The sequence below is a fragment of the Geotrypetes seraphini genome, chromosome 9 (assembly GCF_902459505.1).
Source record: "Geotrypetes seraphini chromosome 9, aGeoSer1.1, whole genome shotgun sequence".
In the NCBI taxonomy this organism is placed as follows: Eukaryota; Metazoa; Chordata; class Amphibia; order Gymnophiona; family Dermophiidae; genus Geotrypetes; species Geotrypetes seraphini.
The window spans coordinates 185,905,967-185,925,418 of record NC_047092.1 but is presented as its reverse complement, the minus strand read 5'-3'; the positions used below and the strand labels follow the sequence as shown (position 1 = coordinate 185,925,418).

Below are 19,452 nucleotides of genomic sequence, written 5' to 3'. Positions count from 1 at the left end.
TTTGAGACAGTCTTCAACTCCTAACACCTTGGATTCCGCATCTTTAATCCTATATGTCTATCTGTCCAACTTAGATTGTAAGCTCTTCTGAGCAAGGACCGTCTGTTAAATGTGAAAATGTACAGCGATGTGTATGCCTTTCAGTGCTATATATATGATTATTAGTAGTAGTAAAAGGCTCTGGGATTGTGTTATGTTTTGGGGGGTTTTGGGGGGAGGGAGCTTATTACCAACCAGGAGAAAGTGGTTCTTCACACATATTCTTCAAGTATAATCTCAAACTGTAAACAATGACATCCCTCCAACTTGGGGTGTCTAGATATCCAATCTCCTTGGCTCAGAGAGGCCCCCCAACATGGCTCCAGAACAATCCGCACCTGTGTTCAAAGATTCATGCTTGCATTGTGTGTGATCTTTAATATAGCGAATGGACCGCAAAGAGTTTGTCAGCCTGTCCTTGACACCATTTCTTTGTGCCTGCAGAACGCTCCAGATTATTATGCTATGTTATATGATGTTATTTTATGAAAAAACAACAGAAAGGGGCCTGTTTTACAAAGCCCCGAAGCCCTTTAAATCTCTATGGGCTTCGGGGCCGTTACCACGCTGCAGCCGCTAGCGCGGCTTTGTAAAACAGGCCCTAAGTAGGATATATAAGTATTTTGAAAATCAGATACCAGGCCAGTGAAACAAAGACTTGTTTTTAGTTAACTGCTGAGGAAGTGAGCAAGACCGATGACTGCATACCTGGCGGGCAGTGCTTGTGCCATACTGCCTGGGTTACCTGAACTCATGTCCTTCTAGATCAGGGATCTCATAGTCCCTCCTCGAGGGCCGCAATCCAGTCGGGTTTTTCAGGATTTACCCAATGAATATGCATGAGATCTATTAGCATACAATGAAAGCAGTGCAAGCAAATAGATCTCATGCATATTCATTGGGGAAATCCTGAAAACCCGCCTGGATTGCAGCCCTTGAGGAGGGACTTTGACACCCCTGTTCTAGAGAGTACCCACCAGAAAATACTCCCGATTAACGACAGCTCAAGTCCAACATCTGATGTACGATGTGCTATTCTTCAAGAACAAACGGGCTAGTTATTTTGTTCACTAGGCTGACAAATGTACAGCTCAAAGACTGATATTGGGGATTTGTATGGCTAAAAGAGGCTTTTTTCCATTTTTGGATTTCTCCAAATATTTTCCTATTTTAAAGTTTTTTTCAGTTCATTTCACACATTCAAAGCTTTTCTGCATGGTGTTTGCACATGTTAATTTCAAGATTTATGCAAATGCAAATCGATTTTACATGCACTGAAAAAATTTTAAGGTGGGCCAACCAACTGAATGGATGCTAACATATGCACATTCCTAGCAGATATCAACAGAAGAGAAGAAAAAGCTTGGATTTAGCAGGTCCCAGAGCCCTGGCACCCAGTCAGCACCACAGATGGGGGGAACTCATTAGCATATTGCAAATGTCATCTCCCTCACCCCCTTCCCTTTCAAGGTGGCTCGGGACCATTCCTTCTCAATCCTCTCTGCACTTGGCAGATCAACAGGACTTTTTAGGAAGAGGCCCAGGAAGCACAGACACAGCTGGCACAGTGGGCAAATCCAGGTACAGAATCTCTGCCAGTGTTCAGAAGGATGGCATCACACCTAAGCCTGGAAAGAAAAAGTATTTACTAGACTGAAGGTAGAGGGAAAATAAGGAACAGAGAGTAAAGCAAAGCCAGATGTGGAGAGATGGCACAGCTGCATTTTGCTTTATCATTGCAACTGCCTACTTATACCTGGTCCACAAATTCACAAAAGAGCTGGAAGCTTTGTGCTGTCCTCCTTATTTATTTATTTATTTCGATTTCTATCCCGTTCTCCCAGAAGCTCAGAATGGGTTACAAGTAGACATTCACAGTCGTTTGAAAACAGACTAGTCATGACAACAAATAGGTTACAGTAGACAATAACGGAGCTTATTCTAGAGCCCAGACTGGTCATAGCGAAGAGTACGAGGAGAAGTCTATTGAGGAGGCAGTTTTTAATGGCCCGATTGGCGGAAGAGGAAGGTCTTTACTGCTCTGCGGAAGGTCATTAGTGAGTCTAGCGACCTGATCTGTGTGGGTAGTTGGTTCCATAGCTGAGGTAGGAAATGGTTGTAGGATCTTTTGTACGCCGTACTCATTCGGAGGATCTCCCTGCGGGAATGCTGAGTCTTTGTTCTGCTTTGGAGGGGTTAGGGGTGTATAGGCGTAGCTTGAATGCTTTCTCTCTCTCTTTTTATTTTATTTATTGATTTTGATTTCTATCCTGTTCTCCCAGAAGCTCAGAACGGGTTACAAGTAGACATTCACAATCGTTTGAAGACAGACTAGTCACGACAACAAATAGGTTACAGTAGACAATAACGGAGCTTATTTAGAGCCCAGACTGGTCATAGCGAAGAGTACGAGGAGAAGTCTATTGAGGAGGCAGTTTTTAATGGTCCGATTGGTGGAAGAGGAAGGTCTTTACTGCTTTGTGGAAGGTCATTAGAGAGCCTAATTAGTGACCTTCACTCCCATCTCTTTCTTTAGGGCTTTCTCTTGTCCTCTTCTCCCTTTTCAAATTTCTCAGCAACTTTTGGTCCACTTTAAGCCTTGAATAATAAGGTCCAGTTCACTAGCCCTAACAGTCTTGGTCTTTCCTCATGCTCTGGTACCCTGGTGCAAATGATTAACACAGGATGACCTAGTGACAGGGCTGCACACTGTCATGTCGAACTGCTAGGTTTGATTTTCGGGACTGACGCCTGTTCTCCAGGCTCCGCCAACAGTCTCCGCTATTCTACAAAGGTTGCATCTAGTGGCCAGAGCCAGTATCCTCAGTGTGGACGATGAGTTATCTAGGTGTGGTAATGGGAGGCTCTTATGGAAGGAAGGAAAGGGGAGGGGAATGGGGATTTGCCCAGGGTCACAAGGAGCAGCACCAGGATTTGATCTCAACAACTTCAGAGTGCCGAGGCAGCAGCTCAACCAGTGAGCCACAGCCCTTCCTCCAAGCAGCTGTAGATGAAGCTCATGGCACCACAGCATGTGGAGTAGAACGGGTACATGTGGATCAATTTTTCACGCCGTCAAAAATTACAAAGACTAGGGGTCACTCGATGAACTTACAGGGAAATACTTTTAAAACCAATAGGCGGAAATATTTTTTCACTCAGAGAATAGTTAAGCTCTGGAACGCGTTACCAGAGGTTGTGGTAAGAGTGGATAGCATAGCTGGTTTTAAGAAAGGTTTGGACAAGTTCCTGAAGGAAAAGTCCATAGTCTGTTATTGAGAAAGACATGGGGGAAGCCACTGCTTGCCCTGGATCAGTAGCATGGAATGTTGCTACTCTTTGAGTATTCCACATGGAATGTTGCTACTCTTTGGGGTTCTGGAATCTTTTGTTACTTTTTTGGGATTCCGGAATCATGCTATTCTTTAGGATTCTGAATGGAATGTTGCTACTCCTTGGGTTTTGGCCAGGTACTAGTGACCTGGATTGGCCACCATGAGAACGGGCAACTGGGCTTGATGGACCATTGGTCTGACCCAGTAAGGCTATTCTTAGGTTCTTATGGCTGGCCTCAAATGAGCTGGATAGCCAAATAGGGGGAAAAGTGTTTTCTACCCCCCCCCCCCCCAATAAAAAGCAGTATCTGAATTTGGACTAGTGGGAGCTGCTTGGCGAGCCTGAAAGAACCCAACAGGCCCCTCAAGTATGTGTTAGTACAAGTAATTTTAAAATAATTGAGTTGACAGTTAAAGGAAACCCATTAAAACTTCTCATTTCATTTTGATCTATATTTCTTTCCTGACAAGCTATTAGGCTTGAAGGATTTTAAAAGCTCTTCTAACTTAATCCACTTCCACCATTATGCTTCCAGGCCTTATTCAGACACATCCTTCCTTCAGCTTGGCTGAACTTGTTTTACCCATCTTCAAACTCACAAGTCATCTCTATATTTACATTTCAGCAGAGGATATTAAGAGTCCAAATATTCAAAAGAGACTTAATTGGGCAGGAGAGATTCCTGCCTGCTTAAATCATGCCTCAGTGGTCGAACTGTTGATATTTAGTGGTATTTAACCAGGGAATGCAGATGAATATCGATATTAAGCAGCCATCTTTAACCTGGGCAAGAGAGGGGCTGTGATTGGGTAGAGTCACCATCACCCCAATCACGAGAGAAAGCTGCATGGAGAAGCCCTATGCTAAAACTGGTTGAGTATAGGCTCTTCCCAGCAAGCTTAGATCATACCCCGAGAGAAACAGGAGCTTGCAGAGAAGACCCGAAGCCCAGAAAGACAAGTGAGGGAGAGTTCCTGGCAACAGGAACTCCTAAAAGCAACCCTTGGCATCCACCTAACCTCCAGTAAGCTGAATTGATTGGTGACTAGCATGTCTGTGGGGACCAAAGTACTGAGAGAGCTAATTGACTGGTGACCAGCGGATCTTTGGGGGCCAAGGTACCCTAGTGACCGGTGGTGACCAAAAGAGACCTAAGTGACCGGTGGTGACCGGAAGAGAACCAAGCGACTAGAAGAGATCAGAGAGAGACCAGAGATGCCCGAGTGACTAGTTGGCAGACTCTTCCAACAGCAACAAAGTGACCGCTCGACAGGGGCATTATGGAGGAGCTGGAAGTTGTTGGTGTGAGGGCAGAATTCACAGTCAATGCCTGCGTAGCTAAACAATCAAGTAGGATGGCATAAAAGGATGTCTTAACTTTGATGGCTTAGCTATGCAAGTGAGAGTGCTGCACCCACACGGCTTCTGGTTACAGCCAGTAGCATGCAAAGGCTCCCTTCCCTCCCAAACCCCTCTAATATGACCTGACCTCCCTCCAAATTCTGCTCCTTCCCAAGGGCAAAAGTCTCTGCTGTCTGATCTGCCTTCTGCCCTTCTCTTCCTCCAGAGCAATGGTCTCAAAACTCGCGGCCTGCAGTCTGTACTAGTGCTGCCCGCTCTTTGCTTCCTCCCTGGCCTCCCGCTTTTACCTTCATATAATTAACGCAGCCTGCAGAGAGGATTGCCGGTGCTGTAGTGATCCTTGCAAGCTGCTGGCGTCCTCAGAAGCACGTTCCCTCTGCTGCAACCCTGCCCCTGAAGTCAGAAGAGGGGCAGGATCGCGGCAGAGGGAACGTGCTGCGGAGGCCGATGGCAGCTTGCAAGGAGCTCTACAGCACCGGCAATTCTCTCCGCAGGCTGCGGTAATTAGCTGAAACTAAGACCGGGAGGCCCTGCCCTAGAGCCTTTTTACCTCCAACATGCACCCTGTTCCTTGTAACACCTCTCACCCCCCCCCTCCCCATGCCTATATTTCAAATCCCTGATGGTCTAGGGGTCAGCAGGGCAGGAGAGATCTCTCAGGGAGAGAAAGAGATAATGGTTACTGCGGATGGGCCATTTGGCCTTTATCTGCCCTCATGTTTATAAGAGAGGAATCTAGAGCCTATATGGTCAGGAGCAAATGGGGATCATTCCTGCCTTGATGACCTCTAGACCACCAGAAATTGGAAAGGTAGGCTGGGGGAGGGGGGCTACAGGGCATAAGATGATCCAAATTGGGGAAGGGGCTTTACTTTTGGAAAGGGGGATCAGGTTCCAGGGGAAGGGACCTGCATAAGTACTAGCAGCTGCCTTAAATCTGATCAAGCCAAGACAGCCAATGGCCCAGAATTGAACAGTTGGATTTAACTTAGCTGATGAGGTAAGTGTTTAAAAAACAACAAAACACTCACCACTGTTGGCTGAATATTGACTTGTAAATGCTTTATTAGCTGAATTTCCCCTATTCCATACTTGCCACAGGATAGGAAAACTCTCCTCAACTCTTCTAATGAGGAAGAGATGCCTAGTACATCCCTTGAGAGCTCCATGGTGAGGACACAGTACACCAGGGGTGTCAAAGTCCCTCTTCAAGGGCCACAATCCAGTTGGATTTTCAGGATTTCCCCAATGAATATGCCTGAGATCTATTTGCATGCACTGCTTTCATTGTATGCTAGTAGATCTCATGCATATTCATTGGGGAAATCCTGAAAACCCGACTGGATTGCGGCCCTGGAGGAGGGACTTTGACACCCCTGCAGTACACACTTCCTCTCAGCAACAATCTCTTCACTGCTTTCTGCCACATCTGTTGGCAAGAGGATTATTATCCTATTTATGTTGAAGTTTGAAAATGTGCTTCATGAAATTCAAAACACTGCTCACAACCTCTGGAACTTTTAAGTGAATTGAAAGACAAACCACAGCTTTGCATTCTCCCCTCCTTAGCACTGGTGAGTTTTGCAAAGGTCCCATGGAGCCATCATGTAGATCACTGGTTCCCAACCCTGTCCTGGAGGACCCCCAGGCCAGTCAGGTTTTCAGGATAGTTCTAATGAATGTGCATGAGATCTAATTGCATGCACTACTTCCATTGTTTGCAAATAGACCTCATGCATATTAATTTGGGAAATCCTGAAAACCTGACTTGGTAAGGGCCAAATATATTCACTGCACGTTGTTTTGCTTCCCCCCCCCCAAAAAAAGACACCATACACTAAAAGAGAGAGTGTGCCACAGTGGTTAAAGCTACAGCCTCAACACCCTGAGGTTGCTCCTTGTGACCCTGGGCAAGTCACTTAATCCCCCCCTATTGCCCCAGGTACATTAGATAGTGTGCCCACCAGGACATATGGGGAAAAAATGCTTGGGTACCTGAAAAAATTCATGTAAAGTGTTCTAAACTCCCCTGGGAGAACGGTACAGAAAATTGAATAAATAAATAGTGTGAAAAGTTCCAGCCTCTGGTAACCAGAGCTGATACTGTGATGTCACAATGCCTCATTCCACCAATAAGAGCCAACCTCATCAGTGATGTCACAATGGCTTCATTGTCCTATACTTGGCTCACTTTTGCTACATTTTGATTTCTAGAGTGGCGCAGTGGTTAACGCTCCAGCCTTAGCACCCGGAGGTTGTGGGTTCAATCCCTCGCTGCTCCCTGTGACCCTGGGCAGGAACATTAGATAGATTGTGAGCCCATGAAGTACCTGAATAAAATTCATTTAAGCTATTCTGAGCTCCCCTGAGAGAACAGTATAGAAAAATGAATAAATAAATAAGTTATGTTCATATGTAGAGCCCACTGATGTTTGGAGGGGGCCAACAGCCCAGTTTGAAGAGAAGTCAGTACTGATCAGGATGTTTGACCTCTTCCACATTTTCATACATATATTTTGATGTCATATTAGTGTATTTGTTACGTTTTTAAGAGACATTACGCTCCAGACAACTGTGTGTAAAGATATAAAAGTATTGCAGGTGAACCGCTGACAACATGCCACCATGCACCCAGGAAGACCCTCACCCCAGCTGAGAAGTGGTCATTGGGCTTCTCACCACAGCCAGGGCACCCTAAGGGAAAGGAGACGCTCTTGCTAGCTGGGTGATGCAGCTCAGGGACGTTTATGTGACACATTGGAAGGAAGGAGGAGGTGCCTTTCTCTGGTGTTGGAAAAGATCTGTTTAGAAATTTTACCAAAGCCCCTTCAATAGTGCACAACTGATCACAGCTAGTGGGGGTGGGGGGAAGGGGCATTTGCTTGAGGCTTGTTACGCATACGGTGGCAGGTGTTTCCAAGCCTGAAATACAAATGTGGCGCCTGGGAAGGACCCTTTGCTGTGTGGTGGGGCATTTTCAGGCTTGCTGGTCCTAGGGCAGGCTGGGGAGATGTTACTGGTGATGCTAATAATGTGTTTGGCTGGAGGATCCCAATGCAATTGCAAATGGCTAGTGAATGCCATAAACTGTTAAGGGTGTGCAGGTTTTGTGGGCTGGGTCAGGGTGTCACGGATGCCTAGATTAACCTGTAAAGCAGGAATACAGCACAGAAAGCTGAAAAACTGATCAACATAGCTCCACCGATACACACAGCACGAACAGCTGAATTTGGATTGTAGATCTGATATTCACCTTCTTCAATCCAAGCCCGTTTACAGTCAGAGGGTTTCTTTGTTGTGGGGCAATGGGCAAGTCATGTAATCCTCCAAAATCATAAGTGTTGGTGACAGAGTGGAATTTGAACCCGATTTCAGCCTGCTACTCGTCCACTCAAGCTCAATACAGAGATCAGGCAGAGATATCTGTAAAGCGTGAAGACAGCACAAACAGCTGAAATGCACATGAAGAGAATGCAACCCCCCCCCCCCCTCTATTCTAAAACAAGTGCAACGAAAGACAGGAAAGCCACAGATTGGCCACCAGAATGAAGCTGAAAAGCCACAGGTTAATCGTTTTGGGAAGTACAACATTCCCAAGCAGAGCTGAGAAAGAGCTCTACAACTGCCAAGAACCCAGCCTTGAGAAAACCCAATCAATAGCTGCCATGATAAAATCAGCAGGATAGGTTTTAATCTGCACAAAGTCATCTCCTCTCTCTCTGCTGCACTCCTCGGCTCAGCATGCCAGTATGTCTCTCTCTTTCTAGGAGATCTCTCCTCTCTTGCAGAGTCCTGAATGAGAAATCCCTCATTTAAATGCTGTCTTGCCCTCCCTCACTGGAGGACTCTGAGCAGTCCCTTTCTCCATCTCTTTTTCTGAAAGCAAATAAAGTTAATCCAGCAGAAAAGTAATTGTTCCATCTTTGCTTCTCTCTGCATGTCAGCAGGTGTAAGGTCTGCTGAGTGAACTCATTCTCCCTCCCTCTACCAAGGGAATAAAGACTCTGAGGTAATTTGCTGAAGCTCAGTAAACTCTGGGCAATCGACTTAGAAAACCACCTTCTGTAAACACCCAAAGTGATTGCGTTTTATCATTGGCACCAGGGATTTGCCCATTTAGGGAGGACGGGCTTCTCAGTCAGCTGAGCCAGTAATGATCCGGGAAGTAGTTAGAGCGTTCAGTCCCAAGCTGTACATAAGGCATGAGGTATGGGGCCAAATACTCTCTCCCTCTGACGCCCCCATGTGAATCGTTTCATCTCCTGGAATCTCTACTACAGACACAATCGATGTCCATTCAGGAGAGTGTGATGTACTGGTTGCATCTACGAGATTTTGCTATGCAGAACTTTGTACACACGTGGCTTCATAAACTGGGAGCAGGATAGCCAGGCTCAGAATTCAGATGAAGAGAGAATCTTCACAAGCAGAGCCTTGGATTTCCAAAGTCACCACAGGGACATAAAGCGCTCCCATTCCTACACAGATCTTTTCTAACATCAGACAAATGCAACCATCCTTCCAATAAAATACTTCACAATAGTCATCTGCGTAGCTTGTTTTAAGAAAGGTTTGGACAAATTCCTGGAGGAAAAGTCCATAGTCTGTAATTAAGACATGGGGGAAGCCTCTGCTTGCCCTGGATCGGTAGCATGGAATGCTGCACTCTTTGGGGTTCCGGAATCTTCCTCACTCTGAGATAATGGAACGTTGCTATTCTTTGGGTTTTGGCCAGGTACTAGTGGCCATCGTGAGAACGGCTACTGGGCTTGATGGGCCATTGGTCTGACCCAGTAAAGCTGTTCTTAGGCCCAAGGATGTGTTTCCTAAATGCCCCTGCATCACTCCACTGGAGAGTATGTCACTTAGCCACTAATGTTCCCTCTATACCATCTTCACAAATGCAGGGAGAAGGGAAAATGTGTTCTCAGCTCTTTCCCATGTGAATTTAACATGTTTGTCCACATAACTAATGAGTGCATTAATCAGAGCACAAGAATGGTTAGCAAAATACATCCTCAAGCTAAATACCGAAAAAACCCAAACTATTCTGCTTTGGACCACAGATACACCTGATCCCTCCAAAAATCACACTAGCAAATTGAAACAGTTTCAACACTGAAAAATTCTCCAGAATCCTGGGGGGGTCACCTTAGCTAGCTCACTAGGAATGGAACATCGCATCGATAACTTAAGTCAGTAAATCATTCCTCAAACTATGAAAGTTAAGGATTAGACCCAATTTCTTCCAACATCACTATAGACTCAGAGTAACAGTTCAATCAATAATAATTTCCCTGTTAGACTACTGCAATGCCCTACTACCAGGAATTCCATATAAACTAATGAAAAAACTTCAATTAATACAAAATAGAGTGGCAATTCTAATACTCTATAAGTCAAAGTTGATCATATCACACCCCTACTGAAGGAATTAGACCGGCTCCCAGTGGAGAAACGTGGAGAATTTGAACTATGCTGCTGAACACACACTTATAGGGAGATGCCCTCAAAAGCATCCACAAATCACCAAATCTCAGATAAGAATATCTTATCCTTTCCAACACTGAAAGAAGTAAGATATAAATAATCACATTGCAAATCGTTTGACTATCACACTTCAAAAATCTGGAACTCACTTCCCATAAAGACTCATACAACCTCCAACGAAAGATTAGAGAAATTGGGCCTCTTCTCCCTCAAACAGAGGAAATTGAGAGGGGACATGATCGGAACATTCAAAATACTGAAGGGAATAGACTTAGTAGATAAAGACAGACTGTTCACACTCTCCAAGGTAGGGAGAACGAAAGGACACTCTCTAAAATTGAAAGGAGATAGATTCCGTATGAACGTAAGGAAGTTCTTCTTCACCCAGAGAGTGGTAGAAACTGGAATGCTCTTCCGGAGTGTGTTATAGGGGAAAACACCCTCCAGGGATTCAAGACAAAGTTAGACAAGTTCCTGCTGAACCAGAACGTACTGAGGTAGGGCTAGTCTCAGTTAGGGCCCTGGTCTTTGACCAGAGGGCCTCCACGTGAGCTGACCCAGCAGCAGCAATTCTTATGTTCTTATCCAATTCCAGGAAAACCTGTAAACATGGTTCTGCCAAAAGTACAAAGCAAGAACTCTGCTCGAAGCATCCATAGTTTATTGTAAGAACTTTTCATCTAACAAACACCACAAATTGCTACAATGTAACTTCAGACTCATCCTGGATTCCATACTATATCTACCTGTTATGCAACATCGTATCTTCCTATTATGTAACAAATCTACCTCTTTTGCCCCAATACTTCTATGTTCAACCATACTGCATCACTCATTGTATTTTCCATGTTGCATCCAAATTGTATCCAGTATGTAACAAAACCCTCCTAAATTGTAACCTGCCTCGAACTCACCTACAGAGGATTTGGCAGGATATATCATCACACTGCATATCCCATATCCTTGCTAGATCCCACCTGTCCAACCTCCACAAACTACACGACTGGTTCTTTTATTGTATGAAAACTTCTGATACTTCAGCTGTCTCGAGAAAAGGGAAAAGTCTAAATCCCTCCATAAAATGCCTGATATCTTAGGTCTGATATCAGGTCTTAGGTGATGTGGCTGATTATTACAGGGGGCAGGACCTACTTTTACAGATTTTATCTAGATGTATGTATCAAAATGATTTGCTGACTTGATCCCAGAATTCTAGATGAAGAATAAGGGAATTGGCAGCCGAGGAAAGGAAAAAATGGCAAACCTGGTTCATAAAAAGTCTTATTTTGTTTAGTTAAACCAGCAACTTTGCTAATTACGGGGGCTTTGTCACCCGATAAAAATTGGATTCTGAAATTATATTTCAAAAGCAGACATAAAGAATTCCTAGGACAGAAAATTCAAATATTCCCAGATGTAACCAACGAAACTCAGAAACGGAGGCGTCAGTTTTGGATTCTTAAACCTGGAGTAACAGCACTGGGTGGTGTTTTTTCTTTTTAAGATATCCATGCAAATGCATTGATAAATATAGATCTCAAAAATACGTATTCTTTGAACCATCTCACCTAACAGATTTTCTCTCCTTGAGGCACCTCGAGGGGGACGTAACAACAAGTTGAAATGAAGTTTTTTGGACTCCTAAAACCAACAATCAGCTAATTAGCTTTCCTGTTATTTGGACTCTAGTTCATTTTCCTTTCACTCATTAATAATCTTGGATCTATATAGAGGACTATAGATTGATTAAGTAATGATTTATTTGTACTTTTGCCAATGTTTTACATTAAAATGTCATCTTCAATCTTTCTGTACAAGACGTTTGATTCTTAATAATTTTTTTTTCTAAACTAAACTAAACCTTAAGGGGCTCATAATCGAAAGAGAAAAACGTCCAAAAACCGGCCTAAGTCGGCACTTGGACGAACATTTCTCAAAAACGTCCAAGCGCCGATAATAAAACCGGGTTTTGGACGTATTTAAAAACGACCTGGGCCTTCATAGTGCCGCTCAACGTCCAAAGCTAAATGGGGCGTTTCGGGAGGCGTGTCGAAGGCGGGAGATGGGCAGGACATGGGCCGGCTTAGACTTAGTCCTACAACATGTAAAACCAAAAGTTTAACAACAGAGCCTAGACTGAACTTGGACATTATGGCTTAGACCATGTAAAACATGGTCTAAGTCACAAAACCCCACCTAGACTCACCAGATAAGCACTGAAAACACATAACAGAGACCCCCACACACTACCCCAGTGATCACCAACCCCCCTCACCCCCATAAAAATTTTATTCACAACTTTAAATTTCAGCCTCCAGACCATCATCACCTGGCCGCCTGGCATAGGAAAGCCTAGTCGTCCAGCCCAGAGGCAGCTTAAGTCATCTTGGGGGTGGGTTAGGGACCCATAGAGAGGAGTACCCATGCCCATAAGCCCCTGTAATGACTGCATTGATACTTAAACATGTGCACTCCCCTATACACCCCCAAAACCCTTTTTTACTGGCATATAAGTGGCTCCTGAAGCCATAAGGGCTATTGGGGTGGTAGATAAGTGGATCTAGGGGATTTTGGAGGTGATTTGGGGGGCTCACCATGACCTATAAGGGAGCTGTAGGGAGGAGAAGCCATGGCATCCTTTTTGTGAAGTTCACAGCAGTGCCCTGTAAGGTACCCCACTATTTAGGTGGCATGTCTGAGTGTGCAGTCCATCACTTTGCAGACCCCTCCCATGTCCAACAGGGCTTGTTCTAGGTGTTTTGGACTTGGATGGAAAGTTGGATGGAAATGTGGTATAAAAATGGACGATTTAGCGGCTTGGACGATCAGATCGGCAGGATGTATAATTAGACAATTTTCGAAAGTCAAAAAAAGTTGGACGTCTCTTTCGAAAATGTGTCTTAGGCTCTTTTTAATTTTGGACGACTTGCGAGACGGACATAAACGGACTTAGATGTCCCTTTCGATTATACCCCTCTCAGTCTATATACCACATCCTCTCCATAATTATATGGTTTACATAAGCTTAACATAAGGAAGGAACAGCATAATGGGGTTGGAGGATGAGTATAAGGGGGAAGAGAGCCTTACATTTTTGTGAATAGCCTAGTTTTCAGGTGCTTTCGGAATAGTTGAAAGGAGCCCAGATTCCGTAGTGGGGCAGTAAGATGATTCTGAAGAAGAGAGATTTCCCTAATTTTCCCGCACAGAAGATACCTTTTAGTGAGGGGAAGGATAGTTTAAGATTTTGGGTGGATCTGGTGATATCAGGACTCAAGGAGTTCCAAGACAGTGGAATTAGGGGGAGGGAGGATGCCGTGGAGGATCTTATAAGCTAGGCAGGCGCATTTAAAATGGACCCTGGAAATTACTGGAAGCCAGTGAAGTTTCTTATTCTGCATTAGAATCTTGTATGTAATCCCATAAGGAGCAGGAAGACAGTGTTCATAATTAAAAAGGGTGTTACCCCTTTGATGACTTTTACTGCCATATTTTGAAGAGTCTGTAGGGTCTTTAAATAGAGAAATTCAGTAATCAGTGTTATTCAAAACCACAGAATGGATCCATATCCACAAAGATTTCTGAGGTGACTCTCCATAGATGCATCACTACTTTGCACCTCCAGGGGGGGGGGTCACAGAATTTTATTTGGCCACAATCATAGGGTCACAGCCACAAAAAGATTTCAAAGCACCGCAATAAAGACTGCAGATATAAGCAGACTGGGATTCCTTCTTAGTTTTCTCAGGACTCACTTTCATCTAATTAGTCAAGAGCTATTCTGCAATTATGGCAATTTAGAACTGAAGGTAATAATTTCCAGTAAATTGTTAAGATTTAGGGTGGTCAGTATTTCGATATCCTCAGCTTATGCAAAAGCTCTCAACTCAAGGGTTTGGATAAGCTCAAAGTAATGGAGCCAGAAATATATTTAATATGGTGCTAAGATAGACCCTTGAATCACTCCTAAGTAAAAAGGATATGAATTACATTGTCCAAAGGACTGTGGGTAAATCAATCTAAGCCTGTCTAAGCTACACCAATGGATCGAAGTCTTATAAAGTAAGACTACATGATCAATTAAATCAAAAGGTTACAGCTAGATCTAATGAGAGCAAAATAGCTGGTTTGTCTTGATCAATGTGTCAATATGTGAGGTGAGGCTGAGGCCGAGGAGTGCCGTTTGTATACAAGGTGACTTGCAAAACCCAGGTTGATTAGGGCTGAAACCAGTTTAGCAAACACATTAAAGGCGGATTTTAGTTTTGAGAATCTGGCCGTCAGTGGTTTTCAGTCTCACTCCTTGGGGTGGGTTTCCTTTGGCATCTCTGAATGTTTCGTATCAGTGGTTCCAGCTTAGCCTGGTCAAACATCTGAACTGTGTATTTTTAAAAGACTCAGCTTAACTATCAGTGAGATTAACTCAGTGAGGAAGGATCTGAAGAAGCAACCTAGAAAAGGGGGTGGGGTGGGCAATACATTCAAGATAAAAATATGTGGGCAGGGGAGGACTTTGCCACCAATGCTGAATTTTGTTCCACAGACATCGGTGTAAAGACTTTTTAAACATCACAGTTGCTCTTGAGACCAAAAAGGGCTGACTCTTTCCCATCCAAAACCCTTCCATCCCTTAAAGTGAAAACTGAGCCAGCCCTGGTTTTATCTATGGACTTGTCATTTTACTCTGGACCCGATGTCAATGGGCATGCCAGATTAAAATGAAGAACGGTGAAGCTGAGGAAAGACTGTTCCAGACAGAGAACTAAACTTATTTTTTTTCCTTTATCTAGATAATAGCACTGAAACAGAGAGCCAATAAATCATGTGAATTTGAAGTAAGCACGATAGGCAATCTGTCTGAGGACCCTTTAATCAGGACCAAGTGGTCTTCAGTAGAAAAGCGAGGAGAAGAGCGAGGGAAGAATTCACACAGCGATAATGAGAAGGTATCAGGCCCAAAGGTGGTGCGCTCCTTGGCTTAGGCCTCGTGAAGCCAGGGCAATACGTGTGTAACTCCAGAGGTACAAACGCACAAGAGAGTTAGTGGTGCAGAGCAAAGTCCCAGAGGATGGGGGATCACCAACACACTCACTGCTATGCTTAAACTTTCAGGGTGAAGATCGAAACAGATCTAGCCCAGAAGCTGCTCCCGCTGGGTACCTATTCCAGGCAGCAGAGCCACCAGTCTTCCTCCCTCTAGTTTTATCAGAAGAAACGCTTTCTCCGCCCCTCTGAGCCTCTTATAAACCTACAACCCACTCCTTTGCTATGCAGTAGCTATTTCAATTTCAATGATAGGCTCTTTTCTAGGTTTCCAGGACATATTTGGATCCTTCCTCACTGAGTTAATCTCAGCAGTAGTTAAGCAGAGTGTTTTTAAAACACACCATTCAAATGGCAGAAGACAAGCAAATGGGTGATCAGATTGAGCAAATCTGGGACCAAGGTGGCCTCTCCCAAAGAGTGAGGGTTTTCTCTCAGTGCATTTGGGGTATAAATTTGGTGTGGTGGTGAAGGGATGCTTTCAGATGCACCTAAAAATGGATTTCTGCAGCATCTGTGGCACTTTCAGTATTTTAAATGTAATTATTTTAAGCACTTAACGAAAAACATTACTTGATGTGGAAAGGCATTGGCCATATTTTATTTATTCAATTTTCTATCCTGTTCTCCCAGGGGAGCTCAGAAGTTTAAATGAACTTATTCAGGTACTCAAGCATTTTTCCCTGTCTGTTCTGGGGGGCTCAAAATCTATCTAATGTACCTGGGGCAAGGGGGGGATTAAGTGACTTGTCCAGGCTCACAAGGAGCAGCGTGGGATTTGAACCCACAACCCCAGGGTGCTGAGGCTGTAGCTTTAACCACTGCACCACTCTAGAAATCAAAATGTAGTAAAAGTGAGCCAAGTGTAGGACAATTCAGCTATTGTGACATCACTGATGAGGTTGGCTCTTATTGGTGGAATGAGGCATTATGATGTCACAATACCAGCTCTGGTTACAGAGGCTGAAACTCTTCACACTATTTGTTCAGTTTTCTATACCATTCTCCCAGGGGTTTGCATGAATTTATTCAGGTTTCAAGCATTTTTCCTTGTCTGTCCTAGTGGGCTCACAATCTATCTAATGCAGTGTTTTTCAACCTTTTTTGGGCAAAGGCACACTTGTTTCATGAAAAAAATCACGAGGCACACCACCATTAGAAAATGTTAAAAAATTTAACTCTGTGCCTATATTGACTATATATAAAGTAATTCTCTTGAATAGGAATCAAATAAACACAAAGAAAGTATTTTATAATTACTTTATTATGAAATATTAAGTAAACAGAATAGTGAAAAATTATAAAATACTTTATTCAGTGCAAAACCTGGGCCTTTTTGGCTGAACACAAAGCTGATATTCTGCCTGGAATCGAAGAAAGACACACACGTAGCTCTTCGTCAACAGCTCTCAGTCTCTCTCTGTATTTGGTTTTTATAGCATACAAAAATAGACAAATATACCCTCCATCCTTTTTATTAAACCACAATAGCAGTTTTTAGCGCAGGGAGCTGCGCTGAATGCCCAGCGCTGCTCTTGACGTTCATAGGCTCCCTGCGCTAAAAACCACTATTGCGGTTTAGTAAAAGGTGACCATATTGTAAAATATAGACAGCAGATATAAATTCAGAACTGTGCATAGTAAGTGAAGGGAAGTTTTCATCTCTGGGAATTTACCCAGTTAACTATTAAGTTATTTGGGCAAATTCCTTTGAAAACTGTGGTAATACTGCCTCCACTTTGCTAAATTTAAAATAAAATCATTTTTCCTACCTTGTCTGGTGATTTCTGGTTGCACTTTCTTCTTCTGACTGTGCATCCAATCTTTCTTCCCTTCTATCAGCCTGTATGCTTTCTCTCCTCCACACCTCATTCCCTCCCCCAACTTTTTCTTCCTCTCTCCCTGACCTTTCTTTCTTTTTTTCTGTTTCTCTTCTTTCCTTCTGTTTCCCTGCCTGCCCCCTTTCTTTCTTTCTCCCTGCCGTTCCCCAAGCCACTGCCACTGCCGCTGCCATCGGGGAACAGGACCCACCAATGGATAACAGGCCCCAAAGCCGACGCCGACGCATGCTCTCCCTGACGTCAATTCTGCAATCGGAGAGGAAGTTCCGCCCAGCCAGGCAGCGATTGGCTGGCCCGAACTTCCTCTCCGACTGCAGAATTGACGTCGGGGAGAAGAAGACTTATCGGCTCAATAGATTAGATCGCCAAGACAAAGTGAGTCCTGGGTGATCGACTCACTTTGCCTTGGCGAGCTACTGGCGCCCCTGCCTCGGGCCCCCTGTCAGCTCCGGGCCCCTGAATGCAGGACTGGTAGTACTGCCCTGATGGCGGCCCTGCGGCACACCAGGCAACATCTCGCGGCTGAAAAACACTGATCTAATGTACCTGGGGCAATACATCCAGATCTAAGTTTGGATGTGTTACGAAACATGCACAAAAATCCAGTAGCAAACCTGACCATTTTCAAAACAGAAACACATCCTTTTGATTCAAAAATGTCCATCTCTCAGAAGTGCTTGTCCTCAGTGCGTCTATCTTTTTGAACCATTTTCAAAAAAGCACAAAACAAGCCATTGGGATGTAGGAGGGGGGCCAGCCTTGGTAGTAGACTGGCCAGACAGACATCTACCTTAGGGGGCACTGCAGGGAACTTCACATAAAAAGGCCCAGGTACACGTTTCACCATAAGCCCCTTATAATGAATGGTGAACCCTCCAAACCACACCCCAAACCTACTGGACCCAACTGTATCTCTTACCAATAGCCCTTATGCCAGCAGTTGTCACCTATAAGTAAGTACGGTGGGATTTGGAAGGCTCACATATTCCACCATGACCGTAGTAGTTAGAGTGAGATATGGCCTCGAGTCTTTATCACTGTGGTTGACTCTACCGCCTACTAGGCTTGCTGGCCATAACATCAAAAGCTATTATACACAGGCAGGTATGTACAGTTTCATTCACATCTCTAGGAGATGGGAAGGGTCAGTGACCCCTGGAAAAGTGTGTGTGTAAAGGGGGGTCATAACTTCATCCCTCCAGTGATCAGTTTGGGCACCTTTTTTGGCACTTATTCGTTATTAAAGCAGGTTTAGCACCAGGTTTGTGCTCTGGACATTTTCTAAAATGTTCTCTTGTTGCAGAAGAGCATCCAAATCATAAGCCCACCCTAGTTCCGCCCAGAGCATGCTTCTAACATGCCCCCTTGACATGTAGATGAACTGTGGTGGACTAGCATAGAAATCTGTCTAGAAGAAGGGCTTTCGAAAATAGTGACTTGGAAGGTTTTGGTCAGAAAAATGTCTATCTTCCCCTTTATACCCTTTATTTGGAGCATTTTTATTTTTTGAAAATGAGCCCCATACAACATGTATACCTGCCAAAACCTCCAAGGGTTCATGGAGGTTTATAACAAAAAACAGCTATGAGTTGAGACTCTTTCATTTGAAAGGAAGCTCCGGAATGAGAGGGCATAGGATGAAATTAAGAGGTGATAGGATCTGGAGAAATAATGGTCTCCCGGTAGAGGTGGTGGAGACAAGAACTGTGCCTGAATTCAAGATGGCGATATATCAAATGTATATCAAATAAAATAACTGTAACTTAGGGAGAGGAGGAGATAGTGGATGTTGCGAATGGGCAGACTGGATGGGCCATGTGGCCTTTATCTGCCATCAGGTTTCTATGTTTCTATAACCAGAATGCTCTATGACCTCACAATGCAGGTGTAACGAGCCTTAGCCTATAGGAAGAGGAGATGCAAATGTTAAGAGCCTTAGCCAATAGGGAGAGGAGGAGATAGTGGATGCGGCGGATGGGCCATTTAGCCTTTATCTGACTGCATGTTTCTACGAAAAAAAATAGAAAACATATTCCATAGCACCTTATACTCAAGTAATAAATTTCTGAAATAAAAAATGACTTTAAATGCTTGCAAAATTTTTCATCAAGTGTTAAGTGTTTAAGAGTAACTGGAAAGGTTTCTCACCACCTGGCAGCTTGATATGTAAACGATGAAGAAAAAATGGTCCTTGCTCTAGTTATTGCTGACTATTTTCAAGCTCCCACCGGCCAGTAATTAGTTTTATGCGAAAGTTTTTTGCCAGTGATGCTTGGGTGGAAGAGAATGGTTATACCTCTCTGTGAGTCTGAGGCTTTTCTTTCACTTTAAATCACTTTTT

At 43.9% G+C, this 19,452-nt stretch overlaps 1 protein-coding gene across 2 annotated transcripts in view; it reads right to left on the bottom strand.

The window, feature by feature from the left end:
- LOC117367244 (solute carrier family 12 member 9-like) overlaps positions 1-19,452 on the bottom strand; it is a 154,406-nt gene that overhangs the window by 62,407 nt on the left and 72,547 nt on the right. The window lies entirely within an intron of this gene.